At 44.0% G+C, this 22,188-nt stretch overlaps 1 protein-coding gene across 8 annotated transcripts in view; it reads left to right on the forward strand.

Moving 5' to 3' along the window:
- Window positions 1-22,188, forward strand: part of ATXN7L1 (ataxin 7 like 1) — a 274,724-nt gene that overhangs the window by 94,292 nt on the left and 158,244 nt on the right. The window lies entirely within an intron of this gene.

The raw sequence follows: 22,188 nt of genomic DNA on the forward strand, positions 1-22,188 counted from the left end.
GACTTTCGCCTGTGATTCATCTTTTGCTTCCCACACTCTTGGAGGCAAGAAATGCAGGCCTGAATGTGATTACATTTGCTAGGAGTCCTGAGGGCTTGGCTTTGCAAATATTGGTTTACATTCACATTAGGCCCCTATGGCAGCTCTTTTAGAAATGCTGTGAAGCTCCAGTATCTCTCTGGGTTCCCTGCCAAGGTCCATCCAGCCTGTGCCATAGCGTCCTACAGGGGTAACATGGAGCCCCCCACCCAGGGCTGGCCACAATCCTTCTGCTCCTGATCGTGTGCCCCATGCTGGCATCCCCAATGTAGAAAGCAGGTGCAACTACTTCTGGGGAGACCCTTTGCTTGGCATGGATGTAGAGTGCTCTGGGAACCACATTCTGTGTCACTCCATTAGGGATGGCTTCCTCGGATCTGCTTCCTAAATCTGTACCAACAGCCTTTTAGACACTTTTTAAACTTCTACCCAGGAGATCTAGGATTTCGAGAGATGAGTTTGTTTCTAAAGTCCCTTAGGTGAATGGATAAGGTTATTTAGGAATAGCTGTAGAAAGGGGAAAACAGAAACAAGAAGCCTTACCTTGGGAGTCGCAGTTCCACTCTGCAGGCATCTCTGTCCTTTGTAGCTGTCCATCCCAATTTGTGGCTTGATGCATTGACATGGCGTGTGAGCCTAGTGGTTGAGCGTAACCTCTCTAGGATCCATCTGTTAGATTAAAATTCCAGCTCTAGGCCAGGCACAGTGGCTCACATCTGTAATCCCAGCGCTTTGGGAGGCCGAGATGGGCAGATCACCCTGAACTCGGGGATTCAGGACCAGGCTAGGCAACATGGCGAAACTCCGTCTTTACCAAAAATACAAAAATATTAGCCAGGCGTAGTGTTGTGCTCTAGCTACTTGGGAGGCTGAGGTAGGAGGATTGCTTGAGCCTGGGAGATAGAGGTTGCAGTGAGCTGAGATTGTGCTACTGCACTTCAGCCTGGACAATGGAGCAAGACCCTCCCTATCTCAAAAATAAAAATAAAAAAAATTCCAGCTCTACACCTTATTCCCCATGTGACCCTGGGCAGGTTACTTTGCATCCTGTGTTTCCATTTCTGTATTAAAATGGAAATAATAATTTATCTCATAAAGTTTCATGTTGATTAAAGGAACTTGCATGTGGAAAGCACAGTTGTACAACAAAGTTTGCTTTAAAAAAAGTTTCACAACTATTAACTGAGGAATAAGCTACAGAGATTTGTAATGAAATCTTGTCCAGTGTTTCCACTTGTGATTACTATGGAAAGGAAGATGTTTGTGGCTCTTCCTCTTGTCAGAGCTGTGGTAGGTCCTTACCTCAGCCCAGAGAGAATCCAGGGACAGGGCAGGGGATGCTCTGTGTGTGTGTACACAGGCATGTATGTAAGATGAAAACAGGGAGGTGCAAGGTGCCTATACTGGAAAAAAATTGTTTATTACTTTTTAGTAATTGTGTATTTTCAGTCAATTTGGACTACTGTAATTAAAGAAAAAAATAATAGGTAGACCCAGGTTGTAGTTTTGTAATTGGGAGTTTGTAATTTATGGTGAGTTGTCTGATTTGCCTAAATGAAAGAAGTAGGATTTTTTGGGGGGTCCTTATCTTCTAATATAGTTACATAACTATATTAGATAACTAATATAACATAACTACCTACAATGAAGCAGGGTTTCTCAGCAGGGGCACTATGGACATTTTGGGCTGAATAATTCCTTGCTGTGGGGCTCATTCTGTGTCTTACTATAGGATGTTGAGTGGCTTCTCTGACCTCTACCTACTGAATAACAATAGCAGTCCCCACCCCACTCCTAATCTTCACAACCAAAACCATCTCATGACATTGCCAATATCCCCTAGGGTGCAAAATCGCCCCCAGTTGGGAACTACTGCCATAAAATATAACATGCCCCCATTTGTTATACTGTATTTCATGCTTTTCTGTATTTAAATTTTTTATCAAAGTGAAATATATATTTATGCCCAGAAATGACTTCTGTGGAATCACATCCACATGTAGAAAGTTGACTCCTTCAGCTTGCACAGAGCTAGCCATTGGAATTATTTCCCTATCACACGTACATGCAAAGTGTAAAACAAACTTACAGCAGTCTATAAAGTTGCAGTCCTTTCCATTTCAAAATAATTAAAAAAAAAAAAAAAGGCAAAAGAAATAACACCTTCATGTACACAGATCCCACAGAATTTGTCAGCCACACTTGGCACTAGTCCTCTCAGCAGAAAACCATACTGCTCCACACTCCGCCCATCAGACTGAGATAATCCTTGAATGTCACTGCTGCTTAAAAAAAAAAAAAAAAAAAAAAAGGTTTAGAACCAGAGAACCTGGATATCATTCAATAGACAAGAGAGGATTAGATTTTTTTTTTCCACCTTCTCAGAGAGGGCTTTTTATTCCCTTTTCTGATTATATTTTTGAATGCCCTTCAAGTAGCTGTTTTTCATGTTGATGGTGATGCAGTAGAATTTAATGAACTGTGAGCTAAAGCTGAGAGGCTGAGCAGAAAAATAAATGAGTGGCGGAAACTCACCCCTGGAGCGAGGCATGGCATGTCCTGGCTGGCACCCCATCCTTCTGTGTACATCCAGATGCTGATGCTGGTTGGATACCGAGAACAGCATGTCTCAGCAGTGCTACACATGGGAGCCTAATTAATGAGGATCCAAGGTTCCCGGCAATTGTTTTTTTTATTTTGTCTATCTCAGGTGACCTCTGGTTGAGGAAGAGACAAATCATATGTGCCTCTGAGCCCCAGAGAGAGTTAGTCCTTCCCAATGTCAGTGCCCCCTGGGCTTTCCAAAATGTCAGGGGCATCATCACCTGCTAATTATCCCGCCAAGACTTCCTTTCTGAAGGTGTTGCTTGCCATTGCGCGGGGTTTGGCAATGGCAAGCAACACCTTCTTTTTGTCAATTAAGTTAGATTTGTTTGCTGACATTAAATTGTTGTTATTGTTATTGTTAGTTGTCTTTTATATGACTAGATTTTTTTTTACATCAGAAGTATAAAATAATTAAAGGAAATTATTCTCATTGAACATATTCTTTGTCAAGTTTGATAGCATTAATTAATCAGACTTGGCAAGAGCACGTGAATCTGTGCAAACTTTATTTCATTAGTAGAATTTTTTTATCTTTAATTTGATCAATCTTTCCCAAATCCAGAATTAACTCCTGGTATTGATATAATCTTTTGAGTTCCTTATAATCAGAAACAATGTCTGCTATTGTTTTTGCTTATTTCATTTTTCCACCATCCCTAGTAAAGTGCAGTTACACTATAGATGCTAAGGAAATCCTTATGATGGACCCTAAGAAATTCTCAAAGAAATGACAGAATGACTGATTAATGAAGGGTTATCCCATAAATCAAGCATTACAACCGAGAGAATCTACGACTAAGTAGGACTATGTTTTGCTTCACTTCGAGTTTTTATATTTTGAACTTGCTGCTGCTCAAATTAAAGTTAATGCTGGGTCCAGAACATAGCAGGTTGACCTGGTCCCACTTTTCACTCCACTAATGCAGGATAAAAATAACAGCAATAAAGCTAAAACACTTACTGAGCACTGACTATGTGCTAAACATTTTAATGTGTTATTTAATCATGCCATCACCCTAAGGGATATCTGGTTGTATTATCTTTATCTCACACTCAAGAAAGGGAGACCTGGAGGACTTAAGAAATTTGTTGAAGGTCAGGCTGATATAAGTGGCAGAACCAGAATTCCAATGTCTGACTCCAGAGTGCCTTAACTACTACATCGGTTGTATGTTTTGTGTCTCAAACTCGCTGCAATGCCATAACTAAACTTGGATGAAGAAAAGTCATTTTCATCCCCTGTAGGATGCTAAAAAGTAAATAACAGGTGCTTGGGGCAGGTGAGCTTCATTACTCTTTCTCATTTTAATCCACACTACTGATCTTCTCTGCTTATTGGCATAGGCAGAGAACTTGAACCAATTTTGAGGGAAGGAAGAAGGAGGAATAAATTGGTAATAGGGAATACGTTTAGAGCCTTAACCACAGCATTTGAAATAGACCTTTAAATACATGAAAGCAAGAAGAAGGAAGCTTGCAGAAGAGATGGAGTGGGTACCACATATGTTCTCCTAAAAGTTCTACCTGTAGTTTCTTGTTTATCCCCAACAAATGAGTAGATCCATGAGACTCACAAAGAGTAGATAAATTCCTCCGTATTCAATGAAATTCTCTTTTTTCATGTTTCTGTGAATCGAGTAGAAATGTTGCAAATAAGCACACAGCAGATATAATGGTTCAGCTCAAATTTAGAAATAAATGAATAGGATCTTCATAACTTTAGGATTATTTAGTTCATATATTTATATACAGGGTCTTCCTCTGTCCCCCAAGCTGGAGCACAGTGACACGATCACTGCTCACCACAACCTCAACCTCCCAGGCTCAGGTGATCCTCCACCTTAGCCTCCTGAGTAGCTGGGACCACAGGCATATGCCACCATGTCTGGCTAATTTTTTTTGTATTTTTTGAAGAGATGGGGGTTTCACCATGTTGCCCAGGATGATCTCAAACTGCTGGGCTCAAGTGATCCTTTCGCCTCAGCCTCCCAAAGTTCTGGGACTACAGGTGTGAGCCGCCACATCCAGCCAGAATTCATTTTTAGTTGAAACAATCTTCTAGTTATAATCTCATCAAAGCCTATTTCTTGAAGGCTGAGTGTCTTGGATTACATTCTCCAGAGTTACATGGTTTCAATTCATTTATTTATTTGAAAAATATTTATTGAGCACCTGCTGTATGCCAGGCACTGTTCTAATGCTGCAGACACAGTGGTGAACAAGACAGGTAAGGGCCTGGTTTTCTTGAGGCTTATGTTCTGGTGGGTTAAATAACAAATAAATACATGATCAAGCCATGTGAAGAGCTGTCACAAGAGTGTCCCAGCAGAGAACACAGAAGAGCAAAAACAAACAAGGCATGTTTGAGGGCTTCAGAGTAGTAGACAAGGATCAGAATGTCAGAGTTATGTAGAACAGAGTCTGAAGGTTGGGTTTTATTCTGGGTGTGGTGCTAAGATACTGGAGGGTATTGAGTGAGGGAAAGACATAATCTGGTTTTTGTTTTCTGAAGCTCACTCTGGCTGCAGTGGAGCCCAGGAGACCCGGAAGGGGCTAATGCATAGCTAGCGGTAACGGATCATTGTGGTAGCTGTGGAGATGGAGAGAAAAGGATAAACTCGAGATCTATTTTGGAAATGTAGCTGACAGAATTTGCTGACAGATTGGATTGGATTAGATTGGAAAGGGAAGAGTCAACATTTATTTAGAGTTAGGTTGAAGGAGAATGGCCAGTGACTTGGCAGAAAAAGTAGCAGAGAATGACTACACGGAAGCCAAGAGAAGAAAGCATTTCATAGATCATGTCAAATGCCAAGAGGCTGAGTAAGACGAAAGAGAAGAGGTCGCTAAGTTAGTGACCTGAGGGTTATTGACCTTGACAATAGCCAGTTGACAATAGGCAATTTTATTTGTGTCTTGAGATTTTTTTCCAGGAACAGATGACTTCATTTTTGCTTCACCAACAGCCACCATTTTTAGGCTGGTAGCACCCTCAGTGGTTTATTGGCGTGTATGCTGAGCTCAGCTGACACCCAACTGAATCGTCAGCTGGCTCCTTTGCCCTCTGCATCTCTGTGACCTATAGCACTGATTACTGTGCAGCAGAGTGACTGTGAACACTAGACAGTGAGCTCCTGAGGGCTAGGACTGTGCCTTGGGCATCCCCTGAGCCCCACCAGGGAGCACTTTTCCTGGCTTCTAGTAGACACTCAGAAGTGTCTGGGATAGGCCGAGGTGGGTGGATCACCTAAGGTCAAGAGTTCGAGACCAGCCTGGCCAACATGGTGAAACCCCGTCTTTACTAAAAATTCAAAAATTATCCAGGCATGGTGGCACATGCCTATAATCCCAGCTACTCAGGAGGCTGAGGCACGAGAATCGCTGAATCTGGCAGGCGGAGATTACAGTGAGCCAAGATTGTGCCACTGCATTCCAGCCTAGGTGACAGACCAAGACTGTGTCTCAAAAAAAAAAAAAAAAAGGCCGGGCGCGGTGGCTCAAGCCTGTAATCCCAGCACTTTGGGAGGCCGAGACGGGCGGATCACGAGGTCAGGAGATCGAGACCATCCTGGCTAACACGGTGAAACCCCGTCTCTACTAAATGCAAAAAACTAGCCGGGCGAGGTGGCGGGCGCCTGTAGTCCCAGCTACTCGGGAGGCTGAGGCAGGAGAATGGCGTAAACCCGGGAGGCGGAGCTTGCAGTGAGCTGAGATCCGGCCACTGCACTCCAGACCGGGCGACAGAGCAAGACTCCGTCTCAAAAAAAAAAAAAAAAAAAAAAAAGTGTCTGGGATAAACAGGTGGATAAACAGGCAGAAGAAAGCACTCCTCCTATCCCAAATTCAAGTGCTCTTAGCACCTTCTGCTTTGCCAATATTAGCATATATGGTGGCTGGTGCAAACGCTTATGTACTTATCCACCCCTCCCCCACCTCACACTCTCAAGGAGCCAGGACCCCTGCCAGGCTCACCATTCAATTCCCTGAGTCCACACAAGGAGTGCTGGATATCAAAAGTTAATGCCTAATATACTGTTTTTGTTTGCTTGGGGTTTTTTTGGTTTTGTTTTTGGTTTTGTTTTTGTTTTTGTTTTTGTTTTTAAAAAAAAAAAAAGAATCTTGGAAGAAAGAAGGAAGGAAGCCAGCAAGGAAGGGAAATTGACTCACCAGTTGTGAATAAGCCAAATTCCACATGTAAGCGAGTACATTCATTTAGAAGACATGGCTGCTTGAAAGAGAATGACCAACTCTGTTGAGACGCAGTTGGAAAGGCTGATGCAGGGAGACATCCTTGCTCTGTGAGCAGTGGGGAGTCCATGGCTTTGATCCCTGACCACAGCTGATTGCTGGAGGGCTCTCACTGTAACGTGACCCCTGGCTTCTGACTCATCACTGGCGTGTCCTTGCCAGTGCAGGCTGCTCCATTCCATTCCTCAGAGCTATATCCACTGAGGAGAATTTGGATAACAGTCATTGCTTTATTTAAATCTGAGTAAGGAATGTTAGCAGGGTTGATTCAAAAGGTCATCTCGGAATTCTCCCTATCCTGAGCCATAAGCAGAGAAGCATCTCCCAAACAGTGCTTTCTCTATAACAGTAAGCCCATAGGAAGAACAAGGGTTTGGGTGGATGCATACCCTTGGGAAACTGTGCCAGATTCCCCCTCCCAGAGCCTCGTAGCAGCTATTAGCACATTAAAGTGCCAAGGGGTCTTGAAGTCAAAAACAAAAATGCATCTATTTCACATTGGAGTCACATCGCCCTCATCCAAATTCAGCCACATGCAGTGGGCAACAAGAACAACAAAAATGCATGTTTTTCTAAGAACATGGCCCTAGACACTAGCTCACCCTTTCAGTCTGGTGTCTGAGCAAATAAACAAAGATATTTCCCAACCCTGGAGGAGAAAGTGGCCATGGGAAGGGCCCACTGTCTCACATACTACGTATACTGTACTCTTTCAAGAGGAGTTTTGGTCATACAGGATTTTCGATTCCCACCCTGACACTAGAACCCAATCCCATGTAAGCTACAGCATTCTACTGTCAATTTTCTTTAGGGAGGCCCTCGGAGTATTCTCAAGGAGCTGATTCTTATGTCTTTATCTGGGGTCACAGAGAGTTACTGACTCCTTCCTGGAGTGTCACATGCTAGAAACCTGTGTGCAGGCTTGCCCCTAGATGCTGCAAATCTCTAAAGATACTTCCAAGCTATGTCTTTTCTAAATCCCAAGTGCTTCTTCCCATGATGTATAGAGCTACTATGCTAGGCTTTCTTTCTGTTTTGTTTGTTTGTTTGTTTGCCTCCCCCCCCCCCCGAAAAAGGTGCTGTTAAACTGATGTTGCATCTCACAATTAATGACATCCTGGAATCGGGGAATACCGTTGATGGTTTGGGTAGGACCTTTCCCTTGTTCCTTTGCAGGGCCAGGTGCTTCTGAAAACAGAGTGCAAATTTGGGAATCCTGCATAGGAGACGCATAGGAAATAGATAGGTCCGGGGAAAACATAAATTGGGGGGCATAAAGGATGAAAGAGTCAGTAAACCATTTCACTATGATGAATCCCACTTCATCTGGAAAAAATAATCTTTTTTTTCCAGAGAAAGCAGCCATTGTCTTTGTTTTACCATGCTTGAACTACGGATTTCTAAGATTTGGTTTCTGTTATTTGTTTGTTTATTAGCATCATAGATACTTTGCTTTTCTCCCCCTGAATTATTTTCTCAAATTCCAAAGCCTTCTCTAGGGGTGCATTTTCCTAAGGTAACAATGGCTTAGTTTACATCATGGCTGTGGTTTTCTGCTCATCTTTATAAGTGGCTGCCTCCACCCCATACGTAATCTTCTTAAACAAGCACCTTCTTAAATGAGGCAACCCTCTTAACCAAAGAGCACTACCATATACTCATTAATAAGAAGGCTGTGGGGCCAGGTGCGGTGGCTCACACTGTAATCCTAGCACTTTGGGAGGCTGAGGCTTGTGGATTACTTGAACTCAGGAGTTGGAGACCAGCCTGGCCAACATGGCAAAACCCCATCTCTACTAAAAATACAAAAAATTAGCCAGGTGTGGTGGTGCACGCCTGTAATCTCAGCTACTGGGGAGGCTGAGGCAGTAGAATCGCATGAACCTGGGAGGCAGAGGTTTCAGTGAGCCAAGATCGTGCCACTGCCCTTCAGCCTGGGCGACTGAGGGAGACTCTGTCTCAAAATTAAAAAAAAAAAAAAAAAGCCTGTAATCCCAGCACTCTGGGAAGCTGAGGTGGGCGGATCACAAGGTCAGGAGATCGAGACCATCCTGGCTAACACAGTGAAACCCTGTCTCTAGTAAAAAGACAAAAAAAAAAAAAAAAAAAAAAATAATAGCCAGGCTTCTGTAGTCCCAGCTACTTGGGAGCCTGAGGCAGGAGAATGGTGTGAACCTGGGAGGCGGAGCTTGCAGTGAGCCAAGATCGCACCACTGCACTCCAGCCTGGGCCACAGAGTGAGATTCCGTCTCAAAAACAAACAAACAAACAAAAAAGTTGCTGGCTCTGACTGACCCCCTAATCCTATGACCTGCATTTGTCAGCTCTGGGCATCATCCTGATAGTGACACTAGCTCCGAAAACATGAATCAAGTCTCCCAGTGCGTTTAAGAAGGCAGGGGCTAGATGGTGTCCCTTTGAAAATTTTCCTCCCACTTTCTTGACTGAGCTGCCTTTGTCATACTCTTACAACAAACCCATGGGTCCCTAGGGATTGGTGGTGAGGAACTTCTAGCCCTTACGGCCAGCCTTTGCCTTAGCTGCTCTTTGAGGTGGGTACTGGTGATGGTGGCAGTGCAGAGCCAGCCTAGGAGACAAGTAGGGTGGCCAGAGGAAGAGGGTGTACCCCAGAGCTGCCCTCCTCTGTGGCTTGTAATATTTGTGACCAAGAAACCACTGGGCTTTTTGCCCTCCCCAGTGCCCCATATGGAGACTGAAGAACTATGGTCCTTTCATTTATCTCTTTTTTTTTTTTTTTTTTTGGAGGCGGAGTCTTGCTCCGTCACCCAGGCTGGAGTGCAGTGGCCGGATCTCAGCTCACTGCAAGCTCCGCCTCCCGGGTTCCCGCCATTCTCCTGCCTCAGCCTCCCAAGTAGCTGGGACTACAGGTGCCCGCCACCTCGCCCGGCTAGTTTTTTGTATTTTTAGTAGAGACAGGGTTTCACTGTGTTCGCCAGGATGGTCTCGATCTCCTGACCTTGTGATCCGCCCGTCTCGGCCTCCCAAAGTGCTGGGATTACAGGCTTGAGCCACCGCGCCCGGCCTCATTTATCTCTTTTTAACCACTTCTTCCCAACCCTCGCTTGTCTATACAACTATTGATCAATGTTACTACGATCCTGCGTTCCATCCTTTTAAAGTCGTTAGGGGGTTTCTTTTTCATATTTATTTCATTATTCAGCCGGCACTGGAGTTGTATTGGGCTGGTAGCACATCCTGGGGAGGAACCATCCATCTGGTTTTGATTTTGATTGGGGGGATTTTTAGGGTGAAGTGCTCATTTTTCCTGAGATACCTGGGCCTATATCTTCCCCTTGTGTCTCCTGTTTAGCTTTTCCCACTGCTTTTTCAGAAGTGAAAGAGCAGACAGAAGGTCCCCTACAAACAGTTAACTGTGGTATTTTCTCGATTCCAGGATGCCATTAATTGTAAGGTGCCACATCCATTAAATAGCACCTTTTCCCAGGTGCCGGGGACACTTCAAGGACAGTCTTGTCATCCACCCAGCACTGGCGAGCAGAAAGAGATGGGTAGAGTGTGGCAGTGCAGGGCATGGGCCGGGCAGTGTACCAAGAGCAGCTTCTAGCACCATATGACTAGGTCATAATTAACCCACACATGTCCCTTCTTGTCTTCTGGGAGTCAGGTGCTTCACTTTCCCTTTGGCTTAGAGTTTAGTTCAAAATAGAAAATAATGAAGCTTCAATGGTCTGGGAGTTTCCTGCTTCTTGTGAGATACCCCTGATAATTGTCATGTAAATTAACTAGTCCTATAGCAGCTAGGCCACACATAGGAAAAAAACCACACCACTGCTAGATGGTAATTTAGGAATGCGATTTTAGTTTTCGGATGTAAAGGGTGGTGAGGGCGTGGCCTTACTATTGTTTTATTTTTGATACTTGTTTAATTTATAGTGGTCAGAGAACATTATAGGTTATCCATTTTATAATTCATGATAACTTCCTTTGTGACTAGCTAGCATGTGAACCACTTTTGTAAATGTCTCACATGATTGAAAAATGTATATAATCTCTATTGTGTGCAGAGTTCCATACATTTATTTTATATTTTGTAATTTAGATCATGTATGATTAGAAAATTTATTTAATCTCTCTTTTGTGTGCAGGCTTCCATATATTGTTTATTTTGTTTAAATCTTGTTCATTCTTGCCATTTTTTGTCTGCTTGCTCTGTAATTTCTGAGAAGAGAGTTTTAAGTCTCCTATGATAGTTGTAAGTGTGTCAGTCTCTCCTGTAACTCTGACAGCTTTTGCTTTAGAATTTTGAGGCTGTCCTGTTGGGTACATGTAAGCTTAATTGTGACGTCTTTTTAGTAGTGTTGTCTTTGTGCCTATTAATGCTTTTGCCTTAGGTTCTATTTTATCTGATTAACATTGCTATTCAATTTTCTTTGGGTCAATATGTATTTGCCTCATTTGTTTCTTTCTAATCTTTTATTTTCAACTTTTCTGTGTCATTTTGTTTTAGGTGTCTCTCTTGTAAAGCAGTATATAGCTGGCTTTTTAAAAAGTCCAATCTGACCAGGCGCAGTGGCTGATGCCTATAATCCCGGCACTTTGGGAGGCCAAGGTAGGCAGATCACCTGACGTCAGGAGTTCGAGACCAGCCTGGCCAACATGGTGAAACCCCATCTCTACTAAAAATACAAAAATAAGCCAGGCATGGTGACATGTGCCTATAATCCCAGCTACTCAGGAGGCTGAGGCAGGAGAATTGCTTGAACCCAGGAGGCGGAAGTTGCAGTGAGCAGAGATCATGCCACTGCACTCCAGCCTGGACAACAGAGCAAGACTCCGTCTCAAAAAAAAAAAAAAAAAAAAAAAAGTCCAATCTGATATTGTCTTTTAATAGATGAGTTTTATCCATTTACAATTATTGTAATTACTTTATATATTTGGACTTATTTCTAACTTCTAATTTATATTTCTGTTTACATTGCTTTTTATTTGCTTCTTTGTTCTCCTTTTCTGCCTTCCATTAGATTAGTACAATTTTCCTTACCCTGTCCCCATTTTTCCCCCTGCTATCTTGGTCACAATAGACTTTATTTCTAACACCTATGTGTTTAATGATTGCCACTATGTTTTTAACATGCATACAGAACTTTAGTTTTTAAAGACTAAAGTTATCCAAGATCTCTATCTTCTCAGATAACACAACGATCTTTGCTTACTTTACCCACTTACAGTCAACTGGTAATCACAATAAAGAATTGAAATCATGGCCCAAAACACTGGCAGTGCTTCTCAGCCTACTAATTCATAGGCGATTAGAGGCACCCTGATTAATTTATGAAGCATGAACTTTTTGCCGATTCACTGTTTTACACCCTGAGATGCTTTGGGGCACATCTCAAGTTCAAGTGATACTTCATTCATAGCTCATAGTCTATCTCTCAAGTTCCCGAAAGTGTTCTCAAGTAGGATTGGACAAAGGGGAACTCAGAATCCTGTTATCCACTACTAGGACCTATTTTCATAAATCAGATCTGTCGTTTGTCATAATTTTCAGTGAGAACATCAGGGGGCTCCTCCTCCCTGCTTGACACCTGCTTCCCTGTTGTTTTATTTTTTTAATTATTATTTTATAAAACACCTGTTCCCTCTTCCTTTGATTCTCAAACTTTACTGTGCATATACATCTTCCAAAAAATCTTGTTAAAATGCAAATTCTGATGCTATTCAGTAGGTCTGTATTTTTATTATTTTTTATATTTATTTATTTTTTGAGATGGAAACTTGCTCTGTCACCCAGGCTGGAGTGCAGTGGCACGATCTCAGCTCACTGCAACCTCCGCCTCCAGGGTTCAAGCAATTCTGCTGCCTCAGCCTCCTGAGTAGCTGGGATTACAGGTACCCACCACCACACCCAGCTAAGTTTTGTATTTTTAGTAGACACGGGATGTCACCATGTTGGTCGGGCTGGTCTTGAACTCCTGACCTCGTGACCCACCTGCCTTGGCCTCCCAAAGTTCTGGGATTACAGATGTGAACCACTGCACCCAGCCCAGGTCTATTTTTGACATGATTCTTGGTGATGCTGGTGCTTTTGGCCCACAGACCCCACTTTGAGAAGCAAGTGCTTAGAGAACAGAATTTAGCTAGGAAACTTAAGTTTCAGCTCTAGGTCATGGTTCCTTGATACTTACAGAATAACAGATAAAGAAACTTTCTCTTTGAAGGGGTTGGGGTTCAGGATTATTTTAACTCTAAAGGTCTTCTTAAGGTCTGGCAGGGTCTCTCCGTCCCTCCTTGGGCTCAGATCAGAATGGCTGAAAGTGAGTGGTCATTCAGTGCTCTGTGAAGTCCCTCCACCTCCGCCCCCAATTCCTCTGCTGTCCCTCTTGAGGTCAGCACAGCACACACTTCTAGTCTCAGGCCTGTCACTGTGTCATTTAGATGTGACTCATGTGAGTCAGTGCCCTGAGGAAAAGTCTGCCTGGGGTTAGGGGCAGGCTTCCTGGTAATTTATGTTTAACACAAGCTTTTAATAGAGATACACTCCTAAGTAGTAACCAGGAAAAAGATTCTCTCCTGTTAATGGGTATCCATTTATAGGACTCAGCTGTTGAAGCTCAAGGGTAGCATTAGGCTTAAGCTTAATCTTCTGTATACCGTAATTTACAGCACTGAGTAAAGCATTGTATGTACAACTATTTCAGTCATTTGCCATGATAAATAGCTATTGCTCTTGGCAGAGCAGAAACGCCATCTATGCTTTCCATTTATGAATATTGAATTGTCTCAGGCAGGCTTTTGCCATAAGTTTTTAAAGGGGAAATCCCCAACTAATCACATCGCCACACTGGCCCAAAATGTCATCTCCCTGCTACGAGCACCAGTCAGATCTTAATCCAGGCAGCAATTCTGCAGTGCATGTGTTTCTGGTGAAGCCTGCACAAAGCACTTGTAGCAATTCCAAGTGCAAGTCCTGCTAAAGGCTGCAGTTTTACACAGAATGCCACGAGCTGTTAGGGAGAAGATTCAGCTGGTGGCAGAACGTCACTGGCAAGGATGAGGAAAATAACTTAGAGGTGATAATCTGATGCAGGAAAAATGGAAGGGGCATGATTCTGTCAAATTCCTGATGGTGAAAAGATGATGTCACCTATTGAAACTAAGGAGACAAAAAGGTTAAAGAAAATGCCCAGGCTATAAATCCCTAGGGATCCACTCTTCAGGAGCTCAGAGACACATATGCCTTCTACCAGTCTTCTTCTCTTCAGATACTGTATTCCCTGCTGGCTGGGAGGAAGCAAAGTGGATATTCGTATAGGACATCCAGGTAGAATGACCATCTTCTCCTGGGAAATCCCTTAGGCCTGAGTCAGCAGGTCACCCTACACTCAGTCTTCCAGAAATTTTCCATCTTCACCCCCCATTCCTTCCCACCAACAAACTTCCTGTGCCCGAGGAACTAAAATACTCAGGCTGGTATTCTTTAATTTGTCTCACGTTTCTGTGTACCCACTATGTGTCAAGCATTGCCTGAGTGGTGGGATAAGAGAGTCCAGCACGAACATGAGACAGCGAACACACAAAATAGTGTGCTGTCACCTGTTTTTGAATACCATGAGGTAGACTGGCATGGTCACGCTTCCATGGTCACGCTCCCAAAAGCCACTTCTCAGCAATGTCTCTGGAAGATGATTCCTCTGAAAACAGTTGAGAGGCTTCTGTTCTCACAACCGCCTTTTGAGCTTGATCATTTGCCTGTAGAAATATCTTCCATTTCTACAGCATCTTGCTGTTTCCAAAGCAGTCTTGTAGCTCACTCATTTTGATTTTCATAACAACTAAGTAAGGTACACTGGCGGATACTGGTTTCACAGATCTGGAAGTTCAAAGAAATTCAGTGATTTGCCTGAGGCCACGCAAGTGATAGGGGCGGAACTGGGACTAGAAGTCAGGATTCCTGACTCCCCACAACTGCATTTTCACAGACAGAGACCCCAGAGGGGAAAAAAGCTCACAGAGCAGCAAAAAAATGCACCCAGTACAGGAGACAATTTTACTTTCATGAAACTTCCAGCATTTACAGTTTCTAATTCTAGATTTACATACAACGAATACATCCTCTAGCTGTGTCGTATCTTCCTTACACAGGACCCAAGCTTTCTGCAATAACTATTTGAAAACTAGTCTTACGATTTTAACTCTGAAGGAAGATTACTCGTCTTCTTGTAGGTTCTGGTCTACCCTTTCATTTCTTGGCCAAAAGATTCTATCAGAACAAAAGTTATGGTCATGTCAGCAGACGCTGGGAGTAAATATCTTCAGCATTCTGATTAGTTGCAATAGGTAGTAAGGGAACTGTGCAGACCCAAAACTCCAAGTATGTGTTTCATGTATGTAAACCTACTCATGATGGGTTTTGACTGAAAGCTAAGCATTGATGTCCTTGCCACCAAAGCTTAGAGTCGCTTATTAGTATTCTGAGAGCTGGAGTACAGGCACAGATACAACTTGATCCTGTTAACATCTCTCATTCCCAGGCCACAGATAAATTTGTTGAATAGGAAGTTGAGAGAAAGCGATCTGGAGAGAGAATTGTATGCAAGTGGCTCAAGTGACCTGGCAATTTGGGAGTCCCTTGCAACCTTGCTATGACTTCCTACCTCTGTTTGCCCATCTATGGAATGGGTATGGTGGTTATACACCAAGATTATTATTAGAAATGATAAATTTGAAAATGCCTTGGCATGTAAATTGTGCTATAATTATACCTCACTGCCCTTGGCATGTAAATTGTGCTATAATTATACCTCACTGCCACATGGAAAATAGGCATTTTTAGCTGAAATGTGTAATGAGGTTAGGCAGGGAACATCAGTTGGTGGCAGGAAGAGTGTTTCCAGAGACAAGAGGTGTGAGGAGAGGGGGTCAGATGCTCACTAAGGAGAACAGAGAGACCATCTACGAAGCGGCCTTGGGCATCACGATGGAATGTTCAAAACAAGCATAAAATGAACGTTTGGACATCTGGCCTGAATTTAGAAACAGATTAGGGGCTTGGAGATGAGCCTGTCTTCTCAGACTGCAGGCTCTGCACTCCAGCCCTGAGTACCAACCGAATTCCAGAGAGATGGACTGGAGAAGGAGGAAGGCCTGAGCAAGCCATTGCCCACATGGGCTGCAGCCGCTGGGTTTCAAGGAGCTTTCTGTCAGAGAGGCAGCAGAAAGGTTCTGAAAGAGCCAGATCCCAGAAAAGAGCTATCTGGGCTTGACCTTAGCTCTGCTATTCACTGGCTGTATGACCTTCAGCCAGTCCTCATCTCTCTGTGCCTCAATTTCATCAACCTCAAAATGGGGGTAATAATAGTACCTGTCTCAGAGGTTGTCAAGAGGATAAAATAAGTAAATAGGACTGCAATGTGTAGGAGAACACAAGGCATCTATACACTTAAACACAGCGAGGCACTTCTCTGGCCTTGTGAATTTCAGCACATGGCAGAGAAGAAACACAAGCTGGGCTGGCTGAGGAAAGCTCGCCTCCAGAGGACTGAGTGGGTTAACCTTGAATTACCTAGTCATTCCCAGAGAGGACGCATGGCGGGAGAGAAGCAGCAAGGCTCGTAGCTGGATGGATACATGGCCTTGGCTGAACCACTGGCTGGCGAGTATAGGGGCTTATGTAGGGCTGGGTTTTGCTCGGGTGGACCCTCTTGAAACTCCCAGTGGGCCTCCCTCCTAACCCCAGGAAAGCTAGAATCTTGGGGGCTTCTGTATCCCCAGAAGCAGATTCCAGTGGCCAGTGTCCTGGAAATTGTTGTCCACTTATCTCACTTGTATCAGTCTTTTCTAGGGTCATTTACTGACACTATGCTTTCTCTACTCTGGAGTCATTCCCCTGCAAAATCATCCCCCTGTTATCTGTCTGCCTCAACACGGGAAAAATCCCTGTCATCTGGAACCCTTGCTTCCTGCCCGCCGTCCTGCCTCACTGCAGTGTGTGGGCAGATTTGCTCTCTGCTGCACACGTCTTCAGAAAGACTGAATTTCAGGCTTTCAGAGCAAGCGTCTTTGAATCCACTGGTGAAAGGAGACAGCAGTCATCTGCTGGTTGGTGTTTGCCAAAATGTGGCCTTAGAATGGGATGAAGTGATGGCTCCTGGCACGGAAGCTGGTTCCCCCTAGGTGTACATCCAGCCTGAACAGCTCCTTTAAAACCAGAAGCAATTTGTCATCTTTTGATTCTCTTCCAGCACTGTCCCTGTCACAGGTAGATAAATGAGGCAGCATATGGGTGTCCAAACGCAGGATCGTCTAATCCCAGCGGTTTCCCATGGAGCCGTCACTTCTCGAGGGTGGAGAGCACAGTGGGGTGGTCCCTGGCTTCGGGATTGTAACCATAAGCATATTTTTTCATCGCATGTCCCATTTATATGCATGAAATGCTTTCTCAGAATCTCCCAGCTTCTGTGTCATTGATAGGTGCATTTCTCATTTCAAAATCCTGAAATGAATCATACATTTGTGAGCTCAACATCTCATGTCTGTAGTTCCACAGAATGCTACTAATCAAATCAATGTCTCAGCACAAGCCAACAAGCATCCCTGACTTAAAAACAGATGGAAGTTGAACTTTTTGTTCTAAAAAGACTTGATTACAGAAAGTCAGTGGGAAAGGTGCATACATTTCAGTTTCCTTCGAGTTGCATGCACTGCAAGTGGCTTGAGAGATGCATTCAGGGTTTTCTACGCAGCCCACGTGGACTCTGAATTTGTTGCTTACATATAAATAAAGCCACCAGGTTATGCCCAAGGATGCAATAGGTAGAAGAGGGCTCCTGATCTAGTTGCCAAAACATGGTTGACCTGTGATTCCTTTGTAAATGAAGGATAAGCCTGTGTGGCGAATGAGCTCAGCCCCTGGGCACACCTCCTGCCTATGCCAAAGGGTTGAGTGTGTTTCTAGTCTGGGCCAGACAGTTTTGATTTCTTCTGTGGCCATAGGTCACATTCTTCAACCCCACAGCTGCCAGATTTAACTAGACATCCTTGGTCACAAGGGCCCAGGCTTGACTGGATCAGTTTAAGTTCATCCCAAATACAGGAAAGTCATCTACTCTGATAGTGAGTCCATGAGCATCTTTGAGACCCAGTGAGTCCATGAGCATCTTTGAGACACTCTGAGAAAGGAGAAAATGTGGAGCATCTTCTCCAAGCAGGATCTGTTGAGCATGGATCAGATTCTTACACAGGCTACTAATGCTGGTGACCATAAGAAGCTGATAGCCAGCTCTTCATTATCTATGGTATTGAAGGAGAAATCTAGCATGAACTTTAAAATTTCAAAATAAGTCCCACAGTTTAGGCTTTAGCCAGGGATTTCATACTAGAAACCTTTTAGGGGAGAGTAGTATTTCCTTTTATGTTTTCCCAATTAATCAATAGTTTAATGAGCAGCAAAATGACCCAAAGGGGATGAGAGACAGCACAGGAGGATCATTTGCCTGGGGTTAAGAGATGAGTCTGGGTTCCTGTTTCTGCCTCTTTCAGACTCTGTTCATCTACAGACTGTATGTGTTTGCTACATCTGCTTTGTAGGATCAGCATCTACTTTGTAGGATCAGGGAAGGATCAAATGAGTTAATGAATACAGAAATATTCCAAGCCCAGCACACAATACATATGAGCTGTTATGACTTATTTAGGGTTGTTTTGTTTTGTTTTGTTTTGTTTTTTCTGACCCAGGCTGGAGCGCAGTGGCACCACCTCTGCTCACTGCAACATCCACCTCCTGAGTTTAAGCAATTCTCGTGCCTCACCCTCCTGAGTAGCTGGGATTACAGGCATGCACCACCATGCCTGGCTAATTTTTGTATTTTTAGTAGAGATGCGGTTTCACCATGTTGGCCAGGCTGGTCTCGAACTCCTAACCTCAAGTGATCACCTGCCTCAGCCTCTCAAAGTGCTGGGATTACAGGTGTGAGCCATCACGCCCGGCCTAGACTTATTGTAAGAGAAGGTGGCGAGAACTCCTACTTCAAGGAAGATGGTAACACTGAATAGTTTGTTCATTAAGACAGACAGATACCTAAGTGAATCTTTGAAATAATCCTGCATTTCATTCATGGTGGAATCTCATAATCTTTTTTTTTTTAAGTCTAAAAGCCTGAGCCAGCTGTACATGATATATTAAACCCACACATTTACTTACTTTAGAAAGGTTACTATTTTGAGAGTATGATTGTTCCTGGAAAAAAAAAAATTTTTTTTGATGTGCCTCCTGTCCATTGAAAAGTTACATATAAAGAATAATTTCCATTCCTTGGATTATGTCTTCAGATTCCTGCATTCTTTTCAAGCTTTGTAATAAAGCAAGGGAAGGGAGTATTGTGAACTCCTTGAGGAAGACATTCCCTGTCATTCCTCCACATTGCCCCAGAGTTCACCATGTCTGACAAATAGTGGGTATTCAATCAATAGCTTATGGCTGAATGAATGATTTAGATGTTTAATCCTATAAGTCAGTGATACACAACTTGTGGTCATGTGTCAGAATCCCCTGGATGGCTTGTTAAAATCAATTGCAGCTCCCCCACCCCAAGTTTCTGATTCAGTAGCTCCGGGTTGGGGCCCCAGAATGTGCATTCCTAGCAGGTCCCCAGATGATGCTGTTGGCCCTGGTACTATACTTTGAGAACCACTGCTTTGGGGTCCACTCCACTGCTTAGGTCCATTGTGTGTGTGTGTGTGGTTTTTTTAATCTTTGCCAAGCCTTCTAGAAAATTGACATCTATCTATGTCTGACTTTGCTCCATTAAACTGAGATTAATTTTGTAAAAATTACTAAGATTTGACCAGATGGAAAAGGTATCTGGATTTTTTTGCTTTTAGTTAAAAACTATGGCCAGGCACCATGGCTCATGCCTGTAATCTCAGCAATTTGGAAGGCCAAGGCGGGTAGATCACTTGAGGTCAAGAGTTCAAGACCAGCCTGGCCAACATGGTGAAACCCCATCTCTACTGAAAATATAAAAATTAGCCGGGCATGGTGGCGGGCGCCTGTAATCCCAGCTCCTCAGGAGGCTGGGGCAGGAGAATCACTTGAACCCGGGAGGTGGAGGTTGCAGTGAACCGAGAACATGCCATTGCATTCGAATCTGGGTGACAGAGCGAGATTCCGTCTCAAAAAAAGCAAACAAACAAAAAAACTAAATTTTGCCCTGTGTATAATTATGAAAGAAGTGACTATCAGATTGCCACCTCCTGCATGGGTGTCTATGCTAGCAGGACACAGCTGGTTGGGGTGAAGTATAGTGGCCCACCTTGCAGCATTTAAGCCAGATAGCATCTTCATCCAGTTTTGGGATTCCCACCTAGAGTCAAATGCACTTAATGGCAAAGCTGAAACGAGACATGACCTTTTGCAGAAATTGCAGATGAGCAAAAAGGGCACAGGAGATGAGCATATGATACAAAGGGGAACACGATGTTTGCAAAGTCTTCTCATGCTGGCTGTGGGCCTGGCTGAAGTTATTATGCCCACAGGTTTAGAAACAAGAGGTAGCCTCATAGCCTGAGGAAGACTGCTGTCTGCAAAAAGTCATTCTCCTAATGCCAGATGTCATTCTGGATGGCAGGCAAGAGTGGAATTGCAAACCCAGGTCTTGGGGAGCTCCTCCCTCCTCCATTCCCCCTTCTTGGGAAAGAGTCCTTGAGACTGTGAGGACTGAGTGGACACAGAGGGACGGGTCAGTGGAGGGGGCAACAGGGATACCAGACATCCCAAGAGAGAAGAGATGAAAATAGAACCTAAGAAGGGAATTGAAGGGGAGAAGAAGACGAGAGCCTTACCCTAAAGTAGGAAGAGTGTGTTAATAACCTGTTGCTGCATAACAAATGACTCCAGCGTTAGCAGCTTAGAACAAATCTGTGTTGTCTTGCACAGTTTCCATGGGCCAGGGATCTGGGAGTGGCTCAGCTGTGTGGTTCTGCTCAGTCTCTCATGAGGCTGTAGTCAAGCTTTCATCTGAAGGCTTAACTGGAGTTGGAGGGCCCACTCCTAAGATGACTCCCTCACATGGCTGTTGACTGTATGCCTCAGTTCCTGGTGCTCAGTACCTTAGGCCTCTCCACAGCCCTGCTCACAGCATAGCAGTTGACTTCCCTGAGAGCCAACAACCCAACAGAGGGAAGGAGAAAGTCAAAATGCCTTTTATGGCCTAGTCTCAGAAGGGACATGCTGTTACATCCACTCTATTCTGTTCATCAGAAATCAGTCTCTAAGTCCAGCCCACATACTACAGGAAGGGAATTGGGCTCCACCTTTGGAAGGGAAGAATGTCACCACAGTGACACTCTTGCCAGGCTCAGAAAAGCACAAGAATCATTGACAGGGCCTTTGGTGTAAAGATGAGGAGGGCTGCAGCCATTGGGGCCTAGGGGTGCAGCCTGATTGGGCTCAAGAAAGATGGTTGGGTAGAGGAAGGGGCATTAGAAACTCTCCATGGGCTTGGAGCCTACCATCCAATAGGAGTTGTGCAGGCCCCTTCTCTCTTTCAAGCTAAGGAGTGACTTTGCTTAGAAAAGCAAAGCCACCTGTGAGTCCCAAGACTCAGATTTGGTTCCAGAGAAGAGAAGGACAGGGCTCGAGGCTTAGACCCAAGCCTGTGCTGGAGAAAGAGCAGTACACAGCACTGTGCATCTCCTTCTAGGTTGTCCACCCTGCCAGGTGCCCAGTAGGAAAAGAACAGGGATTGAAGGCAGAAGGGATGTCAAGGAATAAAGAGAAGCTGCTGGGCTGTGATTCTCAGGAAAGGCATTGGGAGGGGGTGTTAAACAGGAGGTGGAGGAACTCCACTATTTTTTATTAAAATCCCACTCAGGATGATAGCTCAGTCCTGCCAGTAATGACAGCAGTCAGCCCTTCGTGGCTACCGCTCCTGGGTTGCACAGAGTCCCTCCCATGGGGTGGTTGTTTGTTTTGGCCACCCTGGCTCCATAAATGGATTCCATGTAGCAGTCTTCTTTTGAGAATGCAGAGCCATTGGGGTCATATTGTACTGTGTCTGTTCTTATCTCCCCTATCATCCCCAGGGAATAAGCTAATCAAACCTACTGATGATTTTACACTGAAAAGGAGATAGCTAATAACTTGGGTGACAAGTATTAGAATACAATGTGATGTGGATAAATTGGGTCCATGTATTAAGAGCTATAAAATGAGATTCTATCAAGGCATGAATAATGGTGCCCATGAAAAGGATTAATCAAATACCCCATTAAAAAGGTATAGGAATTCTGGTCAGACAGCCCTTGTTTAAT

This window comes from Rhinopithecus roxellana, chromosome 6, assembly GCF_007565055.1.
Source record: "Rhinopithecus roxellana isolate Shanxi Qingling chromosome 6, ASM756505v1, whole genome shotgun sequence".
Classification (NCBI taxonomy): domain Eukaryota; kingdom Metazoa; phylum Chordata; class Mammalia; order Primates; family Cercopithecidae; genus Rhinopithecus; species Rhinopithecus roxellana.